This window comes from Rhineura floridana, chromosome 7, assembly GCF_030035675.1.
Source record: "Rhineura floridana isolate rRhiFlo1 chromosome 7, rRhiFlo1.hap2, whole genome shotgun sequence".
In the NCBI taxonomy this organism is placed as follows: domain Eukaryota; kingdom Metazoa; phylum Chordata; class Lepidosauria; order Squamata; family Rhineuridae; genus Rhineura; species Rhineura floridana.
In genome coordinates, this window is record NC_084486.1 from 109,633,249 (window position 1) to 109,649,236 (window position 15,988).

General features: G+C 43.2%; 1 long non-coding RNA gene across 1 annotated transcript in view; it reads right to left on the reverse strand.

Annotated features, from left to right (window-relative positions):
* Nucleotides 1–632: 632 nt before the first annotated feature.
* Nucleotides 633–15,988, reverse strand: part of LOC133388497 (uncharacterized) — a 49,239-nt gene continuing 33,883 nt past the window's right edge. The window contains exons 2-3 of the long non-coding RNA XR_009763833.1: nt 3,901–3,999; nt 633–1,276 (exon numbers count right to left, since the gene is read on the reverse strand). This is a non-coding gene — a long non-coding RNA (uncharacterized LOC133388497). The remainder of the gene's footprint in view (nt 1,277–3,900; nt 4,000–15,988) is intronic.

The window sequence follows — 15,988 nt, forward strand, 5'->3', positions numbered from 1 at the left end:
GTTGATTTTTTATTGTGATGTTTTTAGTCTGTGTACTGCTTTGTGATATTTTATACGAAAGTGTGGTATATAAATATTTTAAATAAATAGATAAATTAATATATAAACAGATAGAATAAACTTCCAGCGGTTACAGGAAGGTCTTTCAATGGTTCTATAAAATAGAGTTGAGATTTTGTCAGGGCCACTTGGAACATGGATTAATTCCCTCCACATATATTATACATTCCCACTTAGGAAGCTTCCTATGCTCAGCATATGGTGGTACTTCATGTAGTGGGTGTAACATTAGAAAAGTGTAATCAGTGCTTATGTTTAGAAATTCTGCTCCATCACTAGTCCCTAGGAGTGTGAGGATCTGCTGTTTGGAGTCCTCCACAAGGGAGTGCCATATTTATACTGGACCTTATGACTCCGGCAAATTTCCAAGGAAAGGAATTTCCATGTGGGGAAGCTTCTATGATCTACAGGCTCCATATGTTTGAATGTGGAGAATAAATGGAATGCTGACAGAACATCATTCACTGATCTCATCTTATAACCAGATTTTTAGAAGCACTCAGAAAGCATCACACACTTTTGATTTCTTATTTAATACATTTTACTTTATTATTTTAAATTGTATAGTTCCTTTTCATGCATACATTGGAAATAACCTGTCTGGGCAAAAATATCTCTGGATCTAGATCCTGAGATCTTATGATTCACACTGGATGTTAACTATGCAGTCTGAAAATAAATTCCACTCAAGACAACACCTTATCTGCCTGCAGAACAACTTGCTGTTCTTTAAAAAGAAGCGAACTGTTGTTATTAAGAACAGAATAAAATGCATTTCTCATTTGCTTTTGCTTTCCTTTTTGCATCAGTCTTTACTTTATAGCTTTTGCCTTTAGGTGGAACTGAGTCTGTTGCAAGCAGCTCATTAATTTCCTGGGTATCGCCCTGTAGCTGGTGTCTTTCTGATATTGGCTCCATCAGGTTGTATCACTGTCCTAGTTCTCTAGATGTCAAAAAACATCTTCATTCAAGTTTAGTTACCAGTATAATGTTGAGCAGCTCTTCATAGTTCCAAGATTAATCTTCCACAGTGTGGTTTGCTTATCAGAATATGATTGTATTTTCTGATTATAATGAGTAAATTCTGTATCACTAAGATGCTAGGACTACATTGCAGGAGGTTAGGTTCTTGACTCCATTTGTGGGGGACTATGAAGGGGTTCCATCCTAGCATCCACTCCCAGAAGAGCCTACTGTCGCTGTAAAGCTTCAGGGACTGTTGGAGAGAATATAATACAGGTTGGCTATGGCGGTGCCCTTTCGAGAGACAAAGTGCATGCCTGCACTGTTGCATAAGAACCGTCAAGAATTAATATTTATTTAATGTATTCAAAATATTTCTATACAGCTTTTTAGGACAATCGCCTCACAAAGCAATGTACAGTCCATAAAACTTATCAAAAACAGTCAATATAAAAATAATAGGAAGAAAATGCATACACTGCTGTGTTTCATATTATACATGCTGCTACAATAGCAATGCATTAAGAACATAGCTGCCTTATACTGAGTCAGACTATTGGTCCATCTAGCTCACGAATGTCTACACTGACTTGCAGCAGCTCTCCAGGGTATCAGGCAGAGGGCATTCCCAGCCAGGAACTGAAGCAGTGGCCTTCTGATTGCAAGGCAGATGCTCTACTACTAAGCTATGGCCCTTCCCCATATGGATTAATGGCTCCCATTTCAATTTTTTTTATGGCTTGCCATTTCACCATATACAGGGCTGATCCAAGACATTTTGCTGCTGCGGTCAAGGACTAGATGGTGCCTCTCATTCTTTGTACAGACACTGATCAGATCAGATGCCGGCAGTTGAATCATTTCAGTGCTGGTGATGGGACATCATCCTCTTCAGGGCAATAGTCCAGCTTAAGGGGCACAAGGCAGACATGACTCACAAAGCTCTGTCTTACAACACCCCACCACCATACCTCACCCCACAGCATCCACCAACAGACACACTCTCCACACTCCTGCTAATGAATTGGCAGGCCCTTCAGCTACAAGCTATTAGTCAAGGAATAATATTTCTTTTTTTAACATATGATAGGTCCACCCACCCACTCCTGATTTTGCTGTGAGGTTTCAAATATGTACAACACATATGCTGAGTATCTGAGAGAACCCCTTCTCTCATATCAACCTGCCCATTCATTAAGATAAATGGAGAAAGCTTTCCTGGTGGTCCCTGCATTATTTATTTATTTATTTAAATTTATATCCCACCCTTCCTCCCAGAAGAAGCCCATACATAAGGTATGTCGTGCAGGGGCTCATGGAAGAGCCTTTTCAGTGATGGCTCTGCATCTGTGGAATGCCTCCCTACCAAGGCTATCTTGCCCCAACTTTATATTCTTTTAGACACTTCTGTTATTTTGTGGTAAGGCCTTCAGAGGCTGATGTGTTAAGTCATTTTTAATGATGCTGCCAATTATGTAATTTATAAGCATTGTTTTAATGTTTTGCTTATTAACAATTTATTATGTTTTACATTGTCTTATTTCTGTATACCATCCCGTGAACATGTTTGCTGAGGGCAGGTATAGCAACCTCTTAAATGAAAAAATAAAAGAGCAATTGAGCTTCATGTGAGGGGTTTATTGACTTGTTCTACTTGCTGATCCCCATGCCCTGGTATGGCCAACTTCTTCCATCTGTCCTGTGGGTCACCACTTTACATTTCCCACAATGCCCTGGAGCAATGCTACGTCAGGTTCTCCAGGGTAATGTGGGAATTCTAATGTGATAACTCATATCTGTTAGCCGAGGGGCACTCAAACCTGGTACCAGCCATGTACAAACTGTTTTTTGAAACTGCACTCAGTTTCTGTCTTACATTTTCAAATTCTACTGATGTAACAGCCATCACATGTCAAGAGCACAGACCTTTAAAACATTTCAAAACTATTCCGGAGATTGCTGTTAGAAGCTACATTCAATCACAATCCTTAATCCCTCAGACAAGGAAACAGTTCTACAGTAAATGTGCTCACATGCAAAACAACACACCCTTGTCTGCCCACATTCCTCCTGACTGAATTCTTCAAAAACTTGTTAACGACTGGAACTTGATCTTCACATAATACAGGAAATGTGCAATTGCTATAACTCTGACCTTCCTAAAATGCATGCTGTGAATAGGTCTCATGAAACTGGGCAACTTTTACAAGCACCAGCTGTGTAATTTTTTTCTCCCTCAAGTGATTTTTATATTGCAAAAAAATATTTATATACAATTCCAGACATTCTTATATGTTTGCATTATTATATATGCAACTATGTTCACAGCACTATGCATGCGATGGTTACATGGCTGTGCAAGGCCCTCTGCAAGCCCCAATAGTCACAGAATCATAGAATATTAGAGTTGGAAGGGGCCTGTAACGCCATCAGTCCAACCCCCTGCACAATGCAGGAATCCAAATTAAACCATACCCAACAAGTGGCTGTCCAGATGCTTTCTGAATGTCTCCAGTGTAGGAGAGCCCACCACCTCCCTAGGTGATTTGTTCCATTGCCGTACTGCTCTAACAGTTAGGAAGTTTTTCCTCATGTTCAGCTGAAATCTGGCTATACCTTGAGCCCATTATTCTGTGTCCTGCATTCTGGGATGACTGAGAAGAGATCCTGGCCCTCCTGTGTGTGGCAACCTTTTGGGTACTTGAAGAATGCTATCATATCTCCCCTCAGTCTTCTCTTCTCTGGGCTAAACATGTCAGTCTCTCCTCACAGGGCTTGTTTCTAGTCCCCTGATCATTCTTGTTGCTCTCCTATAGGGATGGAATTCGCTGCATGGTGCTGATCTGCATGCATTTCGATTGTCCGTTGTTTCTTTACCGGTCTGTCCTTTCCCCCCGTTTTCTCTGGTGCTTGCCGATTCGATCTGCTGCACGCGTTTTTGGGTGATTCGATCCGCAGGTATTTTTTTCTTTCAGGCTGAAAAAATTACATAATTGTTTTCATAGACACTTATGTAAATGACAGCATTCCACGTATTTTTTTGGCAGCGGAGAAAAACATTGCATAATTTTTAGGTAGTTGCCATGCATGAATGATCAGATCACAGTGTTCCACACGGTTTTTTGGCAGTGGGAAAAACATTGCGTAATATTTAGGTTGCTGACATGAATGGATGATCACAGTGTTGCATGTGGTTTTTTGGTTTTTTTCAATCACATAGTGACACACATACACACACACACTTAGCACAGAGAGAGAGAGAGAGAGAGACCTTGGTTAGCTCAGGACAGCAGCAATAAAAGAGGGGCGGGGAGAGGTGGGTAGCATGGGTCAGTCTCAACATCATAATGTTTCCCACATAAGAGATTCAAAATGCTCTGAGATATCTTGTTTAAAAAAACATGACATTGCAGGATGATTTGACAATTAACATTGAAGACATATGTAGCCATTTGTTTTGCATTATATTGTGATAATGATTTTTTTTCATAATATATAATGGACAAATGGAAATCCTATGGTTGACACAACATCTTAATTATGAAAAAAATACGTAAAATAGGGGGAGGATTTCGGGGGGGAATTCTTGCCGATTGCAGTAGCAGCTGCACAATCTGTGCCGATTACAGCCACGGCCCGTCGCAAGAGATTGGTGTCACTCCAAAGGGATAGCGAACTAGTGAATTCAGTTGGAATCCAGTACCAGGTTTGATTTTGTCAGATATTCTCCCCCATCCCTACCTTCCTCTGAACCTGTTCCACTTGTCTGCATCCTTCTTAAAGTGTTGTGTCCAGAACTGTATGCAGTACTCAAGATGAGGCCTAACCAGTGCTGAAGAGAGGGGAACTAGTACTTCACAAGATTTGGAAGCTATACTTCTGTTAATGCAGCCTAAAATAGCATTTGCCTTATTTACAGCTACATCACCCTGTTTATTCATATTCAGCTTGTGATCAACAACAATTCCAAGATCCTTCTGGCATTTAGTATTCCTGAGCCAAGAATCCCCCATCTTATAACTGTGCATTTAGTTTCTTTTTCTTAGGTGTAGAACTTTGCACTTATCCCTGTTAAATTTCATTCTCTTGTTTTCAGCCCAGTGCTCCAGCCTATCAAGATCCCTTTGAATTTTGTTTCTGTCTTCCAATGTATTAGCTATCCCTCTCAATTTTGTATCATCTGCAAATTTGATAAGCATTCCCAGTCATTAATAAAAATGTTGAAGAGCACTGGGCCCAGGACCAAGTCCTGCAGTACCCACTCGTTACCTCCCCCCAGTTTGAGAAGGAACTATTGCTAAGCACTCTTTGTGTATGGTTCTGTAGCCAACTGTGGATCCACCTGAAAGTTGTTCCATTCAGCCCACAGTTAGCTAGCTGGCTAATTAGAATATCATGGGGCACTTTGTCAAAAGCTTTGCTGAAGTCAGGATATATTACATCCGCAACATTCCCACAGTCTACCAGGGAGGTTACCTGATCAAAAAAGGAGATAAGATTAGTCTGGCAGGATGTGTTCTTGATAAATCCATGTTGCCTTCTAGTAATCACTGCTTTGTTTTCAAGGTGCTTACAGACTAACTGCTTTGTTCCAGAATTTTCCCAGGACACCTCTGCTTTTCTCACTCACTTCTATGTAAGGATAGAAGAGAAATTTGACCCAGTTTGCATTTAAAGGCGAATCTACCTAATTCACACTTTCTGAAACAATATGCGAACCAAAACACACCCATTGTTTGAATTTCACACATCTATGAATTTTGCAGTACAATTCTCCAGCCAAATAATGTGCACAAAAATGCATATACTGGGGTAAAGTGTGGATAAACATGCATATGTTAGTGAAAATAACATACAAGATGCATTATATTAGGGGAAATTGCTTTGCAGAAATATGTAAGGTAAAATTGCATACAAACATGCTTATGGTTGTATTCATTCATATTATTGAATTTTCAGGAGGACTTTTTTTTTAAGCAATGATGTGGAAAACTGGACACCTTCATTCAAGATGAAAAAATAAATAAACTGAGAGAAACCAAAATTAACAAATTCATCCATCCCTACTGGTGTGAAGCGGGCTTCACTTACCCTCCCATCAGGAGGACATCAGAGCTGATTCAAATGACTCTGAAAGTACACTAAGACATGTGCCAAATTTGCCTGACCTGAATGTAGATATGCTGTGACAGGAGGGTTTGTTTTGTTTTAACTGTGCCCACTCTTACTGTTATCTCGATTTAGAGCAGAGGTGTTTGGCTCCTTGGATAGGCCTCACAGGCCAAATTTGACAGGTAGACACTGCCTGCCCACTTGTCAAAATCCCTTGCAGGGTTCCTCAGCATCCTCTGTTGCTATGCGAAAAAGAAGCTCTTCTTTCTGGTGTTCTTGCACAGCAGCAACAGTCTTCCTTCTCTCCCTTCCCCCATTGCCTAAAGGGAGACAAGGAATGGATTTTTTAAGTCTTCCTCCTTCCCCCATTAAATTCCCAACATCTGTGACTTGAAGGAGGAGGGGGGACTTGGAAAAGACTTTACGAGTCTCCCCCCCCTTTCCACTTTAAATTCCTGACATGGGAAAACTGAAGGAGAAGGGGAGGAGACTCACAAAGGCTTTTCCAAGTCTCCCCCTCCCCCATCGGGAAATTTAAGGCAAACCCTTATGAGGTTCTCAAGCACCGTTGCTGCCATGTGAGGAAGGACCTCTTCTTTCTGGTGATTTGCACAGCATTTGCAGGCATTTAGGAACCTCACTTTGAGCAAATGGCAGCACAGGAGCTGTCTTAAAGCCCTTGGAAAGGCCTATTTGAAGTAGTTCATGTGCACGCATGAGCTGCTTCAAAGGGTGGTTTTGCACAGGGCTTTAATCACCGCTGAGCTGATGAGCAGGGATTGAATCCTGCTGCCTTGATTGCACACTCTTGTTCCCTGCTGGGAGAAGGATCTTGCAGCCAGTGCAGGATAAATCCCTGTCCTCCTGCCCATCAGCTGACATCACTAGTGACATCAGCTAGTAGGTGGGTAGGTGTGGTTTGGGTAAAATGGCCTCATGGGCCAAATGGGAGCCCTTGGGAGGCCATGACTAGCCCAGAGGCCAGAGGTTCTCCACCTCTGATCTAGACAGCGAAGGTTACAGCTGTTTGTAGTGCAAAATTTGCTGTGAATGTCAGGGCTCCTTCTAACATAAAGGATGTGAGTAATTTCAAGAGAAGCAAGAAGTTTTGATAAGACTATCTGAAAAGGGTTTCACATACTCCTAGTTTACATACTCTCAGTTCCTGTACTTTCCTGTGCTTGTGCTTTTCCTACTTGTTTATTACTACATTTTTATGCTTTTCATACAATTTGCTATCATGGTTATATGCTCTTACATCCAGACAAAACTTTTTCAAGTCTTACCCTATATACTTATTACTAAAAGGCTACTCTCTCTAGCCAACTTCTCTTTCTAGATTTGATTACCAGGGGGAAGAAATGCAAAGACAGATAAACCAGAGTATATTTATGTATGAATATGGCTTTCTTAGCTAAAGAGAGGGCCCTTTCATGCAAAAAATTAAGATTGCTGACTTATGGATCAGCGTTTACGTAATTTTCCAGAAACACATTATTTGCTCAGTGTACTTCAAAGCATCATTGTTTTATTTTATGGTGGACTGACATTCAGTATGTCTATAAAATGTATGATTATTGGCACATCTTACAAATGTTAGTTTTTATCACTGAGTTTTAAGTATTTCCCTATATTTACCTCCATCTTCAGAGAAAGTATACCTTTGCACTACAGAGGAGTTCTGTACCTTTTGGACCCAAAGGAACATTTGGAAATCTGGGAGGAATAAAATGCTAGACTAGATGGACCCTTTATCTGATCCACCAAGCTGCTTCTGATATTCATAGGTATTTCTGTTAACTAGATAATCATTTTATAAAAGCAAACTATTTTGATCTTCCCCAAAGTTTCAGCCAACCTGGTGCCCTCCAGGTGACTGTGTTGGCTGGGGCTGGTGGAAGTTGCAGTTGAAAACTTCTGCAGAGCACCAGTTTGGGAAAGGCTCATCTATTTCATTGCAAGTATTAAAAAAAAATCTAATAGCTATTAGCATGGCTTCTGGAACATTGTCAAATTCCATATATATGTTCTGAACCCACATTACAGGCAAGTGCAATATCATTTAAAAATATATTTTTCCGGAACAGGAGAAGAAAATATATATTTTCCAGTCTCAGAACTTGTTTGCCAAGTTTCAGGCCAGAGCAAATTTTTATGGCTGAGTTACAAACCTCTGAAAATAGGGGTTTATAATGGAAACACTGACACAACGTTAACTATAGTGGCACAAACAAGCAGCTATAATATACACTAGAAATAGAAAATAAGATTAGAGATGTCATTTTGGACATGGGGCCTTCTTTGAGCTGTGGGAAAAATAGCTTGTGTTCTATTTTTTCCACAGCCTGAAAAAGGCCCCCTGGAAGAGGTATCACCTCTAATTTCATTTTCCATTTCTACCATGTATTTAATTAACCCCTTTTTATTATTTAGGTTTAAACTTACTTTTAGGGGCAACCTCATGGTTTCCCCTATTTGAGATCTTTGAGGATGGAGGGTTCATATCCAAAATAATGTGTTTCCTCATTGGTAAAGCAGCCAGCCAGCCAGCATAGTTAATGAATGTCAAGAATGATGGAAGTTGTAGTCCAACAATGGCCACATTCACACCAGACATTTATTCCACTATTATTCCACTTTTAACAGTCATGGCTTCCCCCAAAGAATCCTGGGAAGTATCATTTGTGAAGGATATTGAGAGTTGTTAGAAGACCCCTCATAGCGCTACAATTTTCAGAGTGGTTTAACACTCAGTCCTTCTTCCCAGAGAATTCTGGGAATTGTAGCTCTATGAGATTGCATAAAATGTGTAAATTAGGATCAATTCACATTAAAATGCTGGTAAATTTTCATGAGGACTTTAAAAAAAATTCACACATCCATGTGGAAATGTAGAAAATGAAACTTAAGACTGGAAAAATGAGAAACTGAAACTGACAGATTCACCCATTCCTAGCTCTTCCTTCTCATGGTTAACTTTAAACTAGACCTGAAACAGAAGACTATCCTCTGTCAGCCCTTTAAAACACAGGACTGTCCTCTATAAAGGACACAATGGCCATTGTATACCATCGCTTTTGAAGTTATACAGGCTCAGGAATGGCCAATTGGCGACCTATCTATAGGTCAAATTTGGTCCCTGTGACAATTTACACGTCCTTCCTGCCCTACCAAATAATGCCCACCTGTGAAACCCTTTTTGCTAGATAGAGCCAACTTTGTCATGGGTCCTCAATCACTCATGAGGGGGTTAGTTTGTACAGCAAAACGTTCAGCTCTGCTCTGCTGTCAGATTTCGATGTTCTAACTAGGACTAAATAAGTGTGGGTGCGTGACTGTATAGAGGAGGGCTGGCATTGCTCTGACAGGCTCCTCCTTAACTGACACACAGAATATTTTGTAGGTTGGAGGAGGAGCCTGCCACTGCAGTTTTGCTCTCCCTCTCATACACTTATTTAGGCTAATTGCAACATCTGTAAAGGACCCAATTTTCCAACAGCTGGGCACTGCCAGTCTCCTTTTATAGATACTGGGCCCAAATACTAGTGCTCCATGATAGCCCTAGCAGGTGTCCTTTGATGATCCTTTATTCTGACACACTGCAATGGCAATTTAGAACAGCAATTGGCAGGGGAAAAAATCAGTTGGTTTCCTAGAACACCACTGACAGAGTTGCATGGTAAATTTCTGATGTATTGCTAAAGAGGCTCCCAGCTCAGTCAAGCACTTGTGGATGTGTAAGCCCTGAAACTCAGAAGCATTTATACAAACAGGATATTGAGTTATCCAATTCAAAATCTGATTTTCTATGTTTTCTAAAATCAAATGAGGAAAACAGATTCAATAAGAAGTGGAATTTTCAAGGAATGCTCAAGCTATAGCTTTGTATTTGGATTTCACTTTAAATTTATATTCTCTTCATTGAAAGTTGTGGCTCCAGCTTAAACCACAAAAGAACAGAACATCAAAGTTAAGGATCCGGGTCCCAATGCGTTCACAATGCATCTCAACTGGGTGGAGCTAAGCATTGAATCCTGCGGTGATAAAACACTGGGAAGGCTTTATCTTTGACTCCATTTTTTTAAAAAAAGGAGTTAAATCCTTGAAAATGATGTGAATTTTCTATTATTATTATTATTAATAATAATAATCATTATCATTATTATTGTCAGTGCAATTACTCTTTCATTCCACTGTCATTTCAAGTATTTGACAAACAATGAAATACACTGTAGATTTTAAAAGCTCTCTCCATAATTCAATCATTTCCTTTTTGGTTGATACCCAGTGGTACTTAACACAATAATACCTTGAGAAAATTACTTTCTTTTGGCTATTCTCAGCTTGGTGTGCCATGAAATGTATCCTGACTTGATGCTGGAGTATTGCTTTTGTGAGTGGGGAGGAGATTAAATAAAAGCCCTCCAGAGACAAGAGAAACTACTTAGACCTGTATGAAGTACAGTAGTCTTGTCAGTAGTGCAAAACTGAGACTTAGCTTTGTTTGGAATGGTCATTAACTAATGGGATAAAATGTATCATGAAGAGGACACTTGACCTAACTAATGTGTGACCTGTCATTAACAGAGTGCTATAATAACTGAACATACAAGCTCAGAAAGCATAAAAATACACAGGAATATTTCTGCATATTTACAAAACAAGCAAAGGCCAGGGGAATCTGATGACAAAAGAGAGAAATTCAAAATACCTTCAACCCATTACTTTATTTTAAATTTTATTGGACATTAACACTGATAAAACAAAAGGATATATCAGGAGTCTGAACATTTGACATTGTCGGAAGGCAGAGCTGGGGTCCCAATCCCGGGGAGCTGGATCCCGGAGAGTTGGGAGAAGAGTATTCGGATGGATGGCAGAGGGAAGGGGGAGGAACTTCCCCCTTTGGAGCGAAGACGAAACAGAGGAACTGCCAGTGATAAGGTCGCTTAGCGACGGGGAGCCTAAGCCCTCCCTGGACATTCTCACGCCTTCCCCTCTTTCAGGCTCAGAGCAAGAGGGGAAAGAGGGAGGGCTGCTCACAGCCGAAAAGCGGGGAGGCAGTTTACCATCAGCCCCTCCCCTATCCCCCATCCTGGAATCGGAAACTTCAGAAGAGGAGGGGGTGATGCTTCCCCCCTCACCGCGCACACACAGACAGCTGAAAAGACAGGAGAGAAGGGGGGGAAGGCGGGCAGTACCTGAGGGGCAGTTAAGGAGGAGCGAAAGATTGCGCGCCCGTTTGGCCCTTTCTTAAAGAACAGGCGGGAAGAAGTCCCTTGCTCTGTCAACTTTCTCCCAATGCCTCAGGACCTGTATCCCTGTATTGCTTCATGAGAAAACGCAGTCTTTGTTTGGACATTACCCTAATAAAACACGAATTAACTACAGCTGGTTCCTGAGTCACATCCTGGGCCTGACAGCTTGACAGAGCCACCTAAATCACCCTCAACGCTCTCTTCACTTGACTGGGACAAGATGTCAAAGGGAGCAGCGGGGGGGACGAACCCCACTTCTGAGACGGAAGAAGTGGAATTCTTGAGGACTAAGGTAGCTGATTTGCAGATGGATGTTCAAGCCCTGCTAGCAGCAGTCAAGGCGCTGAAGACGGATAATCAAACCTTGAAGGCCACGATAGACCAGATGCGAACAGCCCCTCCAGCTGCCGTAGTAAAGGTTCCCATTGGATTGCCCCCAAAATACGTGAGACAAAGTGATCAGTTGGCAACCTTCGTGGCTCAATGTGAGTTATATCTGGATGTCAGGCACACGGAATTTCCAGACGATGGGGCTAAAGTAGCTTTCGTGATTAGCCTCCTGGAGGGAGAAGCTGCAAAATGGGTGACTCCGTATCTCGTGAGAAAGGATACTGTCTTAGGAAGGTACAGAGGATTTATACAGGAGATGACTGAGATGTTTCAAGACCCGCAAAGGGCTGAAACAGTAGCGCGGCAACTAGGCACTCTGAAGCAAGCTAAAGGGACTGTTTCCGAGTACACTAATGCTTTTAAAATTCTGTCCCAGGAAACTGGTTACAATGACGCCGCCCTGATGTTTATGTACCGGGGTGGATTAAATGCTGAAATCCTGGATGAGTTGGCCAGGACCTCCCCCCCCCGCTGACCTACCAGGGCTCATCCGGCTATGCCTACAGATAGATCAGCGGATGGAAGGAAGGCACCTGGAAAGGAAGCAGGAGGTCCCGAGATACTCAGCCTCGGCATCCCGCAACAAGACCCTTCCCACCGCAGGGATGGCAGGTAATGCAACTGAGGGACAGGGAGGGGCTAGGCCAAGACTGTCGGAAGAAGAAAAGGAAAGACGACACCGGGAACGTTTATGCTTTTATTGTTCAAAGCCGGGCCATGTGGCCAGAGACTGTGGACTGAAAGGGGGGAAAGCCGAGCCGTCGGGAAACTAGAACACCCAGTCCACGTGCAGGCCGGTGGACTGGGGGCAGCATTGTATAAAGGCCCCCCAACGATCCAACCTCCCTCAAAGGGGGTGTTGGTCTTGCCTATTCGGATTACAACTTCCAGAGGAGTGGTGTTTAATTCCACTGCCTTAATTGACAGTGGAGCCTCCACAAATTTTATTGATGCAAAGTTAGTCAAGCGTCATGGAATTTCCCGGTGGAAACTGGACGCTCCCCTAGCTGTGGAGACTATTGATGGGAGACCCCTGAAGTCAGGAGGGGTGACACAAGCCACGGAGGAAGTGAAACTTCAAATCCCTGGGCACGAAGAGTTCATTTCGCTATACGTGTCAGATCTCTCGAACTTTGAGGTGATTCTGGGAATGCCCTGGCTAGCAAAGCATGAACCCAAAATAAGTTGGAAGGAGGCGGTGGTGTGGTTCACCTCACAGTATTGCCAGGAGAACTGTCAACCTGAAGGAATCAAGAACACCTTAGTGGGGGCAGTGCAAGAGATCGAGCAAGTGACCCTGCCGCCAAAGTATGAAGAATTCAAAGATGTGTTTGATGAAAAAGAGGCAGAGACTTTACCCCCCACCGCCCTTACAACTGTGCGATTGACCTAGTGCCAGGAGCCAGCATCCCATCAGGGAGAATCTACTCTCTCACAGAGAATGAGAGGGAGGCCCTGAAGGAATTCCTGGATAAAAACCTGAGGCGAGGATTCATACGCCCCTCACAATCCCCTGCTGGAGCGCCACTATTGTTTGTGAAAAAGAAGGGGGGAACTCAGACCCTGTAACGACTATCGCGCATTGAACCAGATCACCATCCCCAACAGCTACCCGCTGCCCCTGATCTCAGAGTTGCTGGACCGACTGCGCTCTGCAAAAATCTTCACGAAGTTGGATTTGAGAGGAGCGTACAATCTGATCAGAATGAAGGAGGGAGATGAATGGAAAACAGGATTCTTGACTGCTTACGGACAGTATGAATACCTGGTCATGCCGTTCGGGCTTTGTGGAAGTCCAGGAATTTTTCAAAAATTCATGAACGACGTGTTTAGAGACTTGTTGGACACGTATGTAATCTGTTACTTAGATGATATCCTGGTGTTCTCAAAGAACCAGGAAGACCACGACCAGCATGTGAAGATGGTGTTGAAGAGACTGAGAGAAAATCACCTGTATGCTAAATTAGAGAAATGTGGATTTGACCTCAAGTCTCTAGACTTCCTTGGATATCGAATCTCAGCGGAAGGCGTGGAGATGGACCCAGGGAAAGTAAGCTGCATATTGGACTGGGGCCAACCTGTCACCAAAAAGGATGTACAACGGTTTTTGGGGTTTGCCAATTATTACAGAAAGTTCATTCCAGGGTTTTCCAAATTAACAGCTCCTCTGACTGACTGTTTAAGGGAGAAGAAGAAGTTTCAATGGACAGTGAACGCCACCGAGGCCTTTGAGGAGCTGAAGAGAAGGTTTGCTACTGAGCCCATTCTGCGCTTTGCTGATCCAAACCGCCCTTTCGTAGTGGAAGCAGATGCTTCAGATTTTGCCATTGGGGGGGTCCTGCTACAATTAGACCAAGAAGGGAAGGAGCTGCACCCCTGTGCGTACTTCTCTCGGAAGTTAAAGCCTGCAGAGAAGAACTACACAGTTTGGGAGAAGGAGCTGCTGGCCATCAAGGACTCTTTTGAAAACTGGAGACAATACCTAGAGGGGACCTCTCATCGAATTGAAGTGCGCTCCGACCACAAGAATCTTGAAAGCCTCCAAACAGCCAGAAAGCTGAACCAGAGACAGATAAGATGGTCCCAGTTCTTCACTAGGTTTAACTTCCAGATTACTTACCATGCCCAAGCCAAAAACGAGAGAGCGGATGCCTTATCCAGACAGCCACAATACAAAGAAAGTGAATCCGAGGACCAGCCTCAGTACGTAATCCCGCCAGAGAAATTAACGTTGGGAGTATGCCAGCCTTCATGGGAAGAGGAACTCAAAAAGACACAACAAGAAGATGCAGACATGTTAAAATATCAGCAGGAGACGGGACAAGGTCAAGACTCAGAAGTAACCTTTCACTGGAGAAATAGACTGTTATGGTTCAAAACCGCCAGATATGTGCCAGAAGGGGAATTAAGGCTCAGAATCCTACGCCAGTGTCATGATTCCATCACAGCGGGACACTTTGGGATTTACAAGACCATTCAGAACGTGGCCAAGGACTTCTGGTGGCCTAAAATGCGTCAGGATATTGAGAGTTATGTAAAGTCCTGCTCTGTCTGTCTGCGGACAAAAACACAAACAGGGACACCAGCAGGACTGTTACAACCGTTGCCTGTCCCACACGAACCCTGGAAGGACCTCTCCATGGATTTTATAACTGATCTACCCAAGTCCCAAGGAATGACAGCCATCTTAGTAGTGGTGGATCTACTTACCAAAATGGCACACTTTCTTCCTTGTGCAGGGGCCTTAGAGGCTAAAGAAACGGCCAAGTTATTCATAAAAGAAGTCTACCGGCTGCATGGATTGCCAAACAGCGTAGTCTCAGACCGAGGAACTCAGTTCACAGCCAAATTTTGGAGAGCAATGTGGAAACAGTTGCAGACGGAATTAAAACTCTCCTCCGCCCATCACCCCCAGACAGATGGGCAGATGGAACGCTTGAACGCCGTTTTGGAAAGATATTTACGAAGTTATGTGTCCTATCAACAGACTGACTGGGTATCATATTTGCATTTTGCAGAGTTCGCCTACAACAATTCTCTGCACTCCAGCACTCAACAAACCCCGTTCTTCGCTAATTATGGATTCCATCCTAAAGTCTTTCCAAGCAGCTCAGAAGGAATGCTGGTACCGGCAGCTGAGAACGTCCTTAAGGAATTGCAAGCGGCGCAACAGACACTGAAACAGCAGTTAAACGAAGCCAAAATGGAGTACAAGCGAGTTGCTGACCTGCACAGGAAGGAGGCCGCCCCCCTTCAACCGGGAGACCAGGTATGGCTGTCCACCCGCTTCCTCCAGATGCCGGGCAAATGTAGAAAATTACAAGACAAGAGGGTGGGTCCTTTCGAAATAGAAACTCAAATCAATCCCGTGGCGTACCGACTGAAGCTGCCTGACACGTTTAAATACATCCTGTGTTCCATCGATCCCTCTTAACGAAAGCCGCCCCTCCCAGTGAGTTACGGCCGGAGGAACCTCCCGGAGCTCCACTCCTGGTAAATGAGCAGCTTGAGTTTGAAGTTGAGGAGATCTTAGATTCCAGGATCAGACGCCACAAGCTGCAGTACTTGATTCACTGGAAAGGCTATGGGGTGGCTGACAGATCATGGGAAGATGCAGCTGATGTGCATGCTCCAGAATTGGTAAAACTTTTCCATCAACGTTTTCCCCACCGTCCCAAGCCAGACAAGGGGAGGGGGGCACAGCC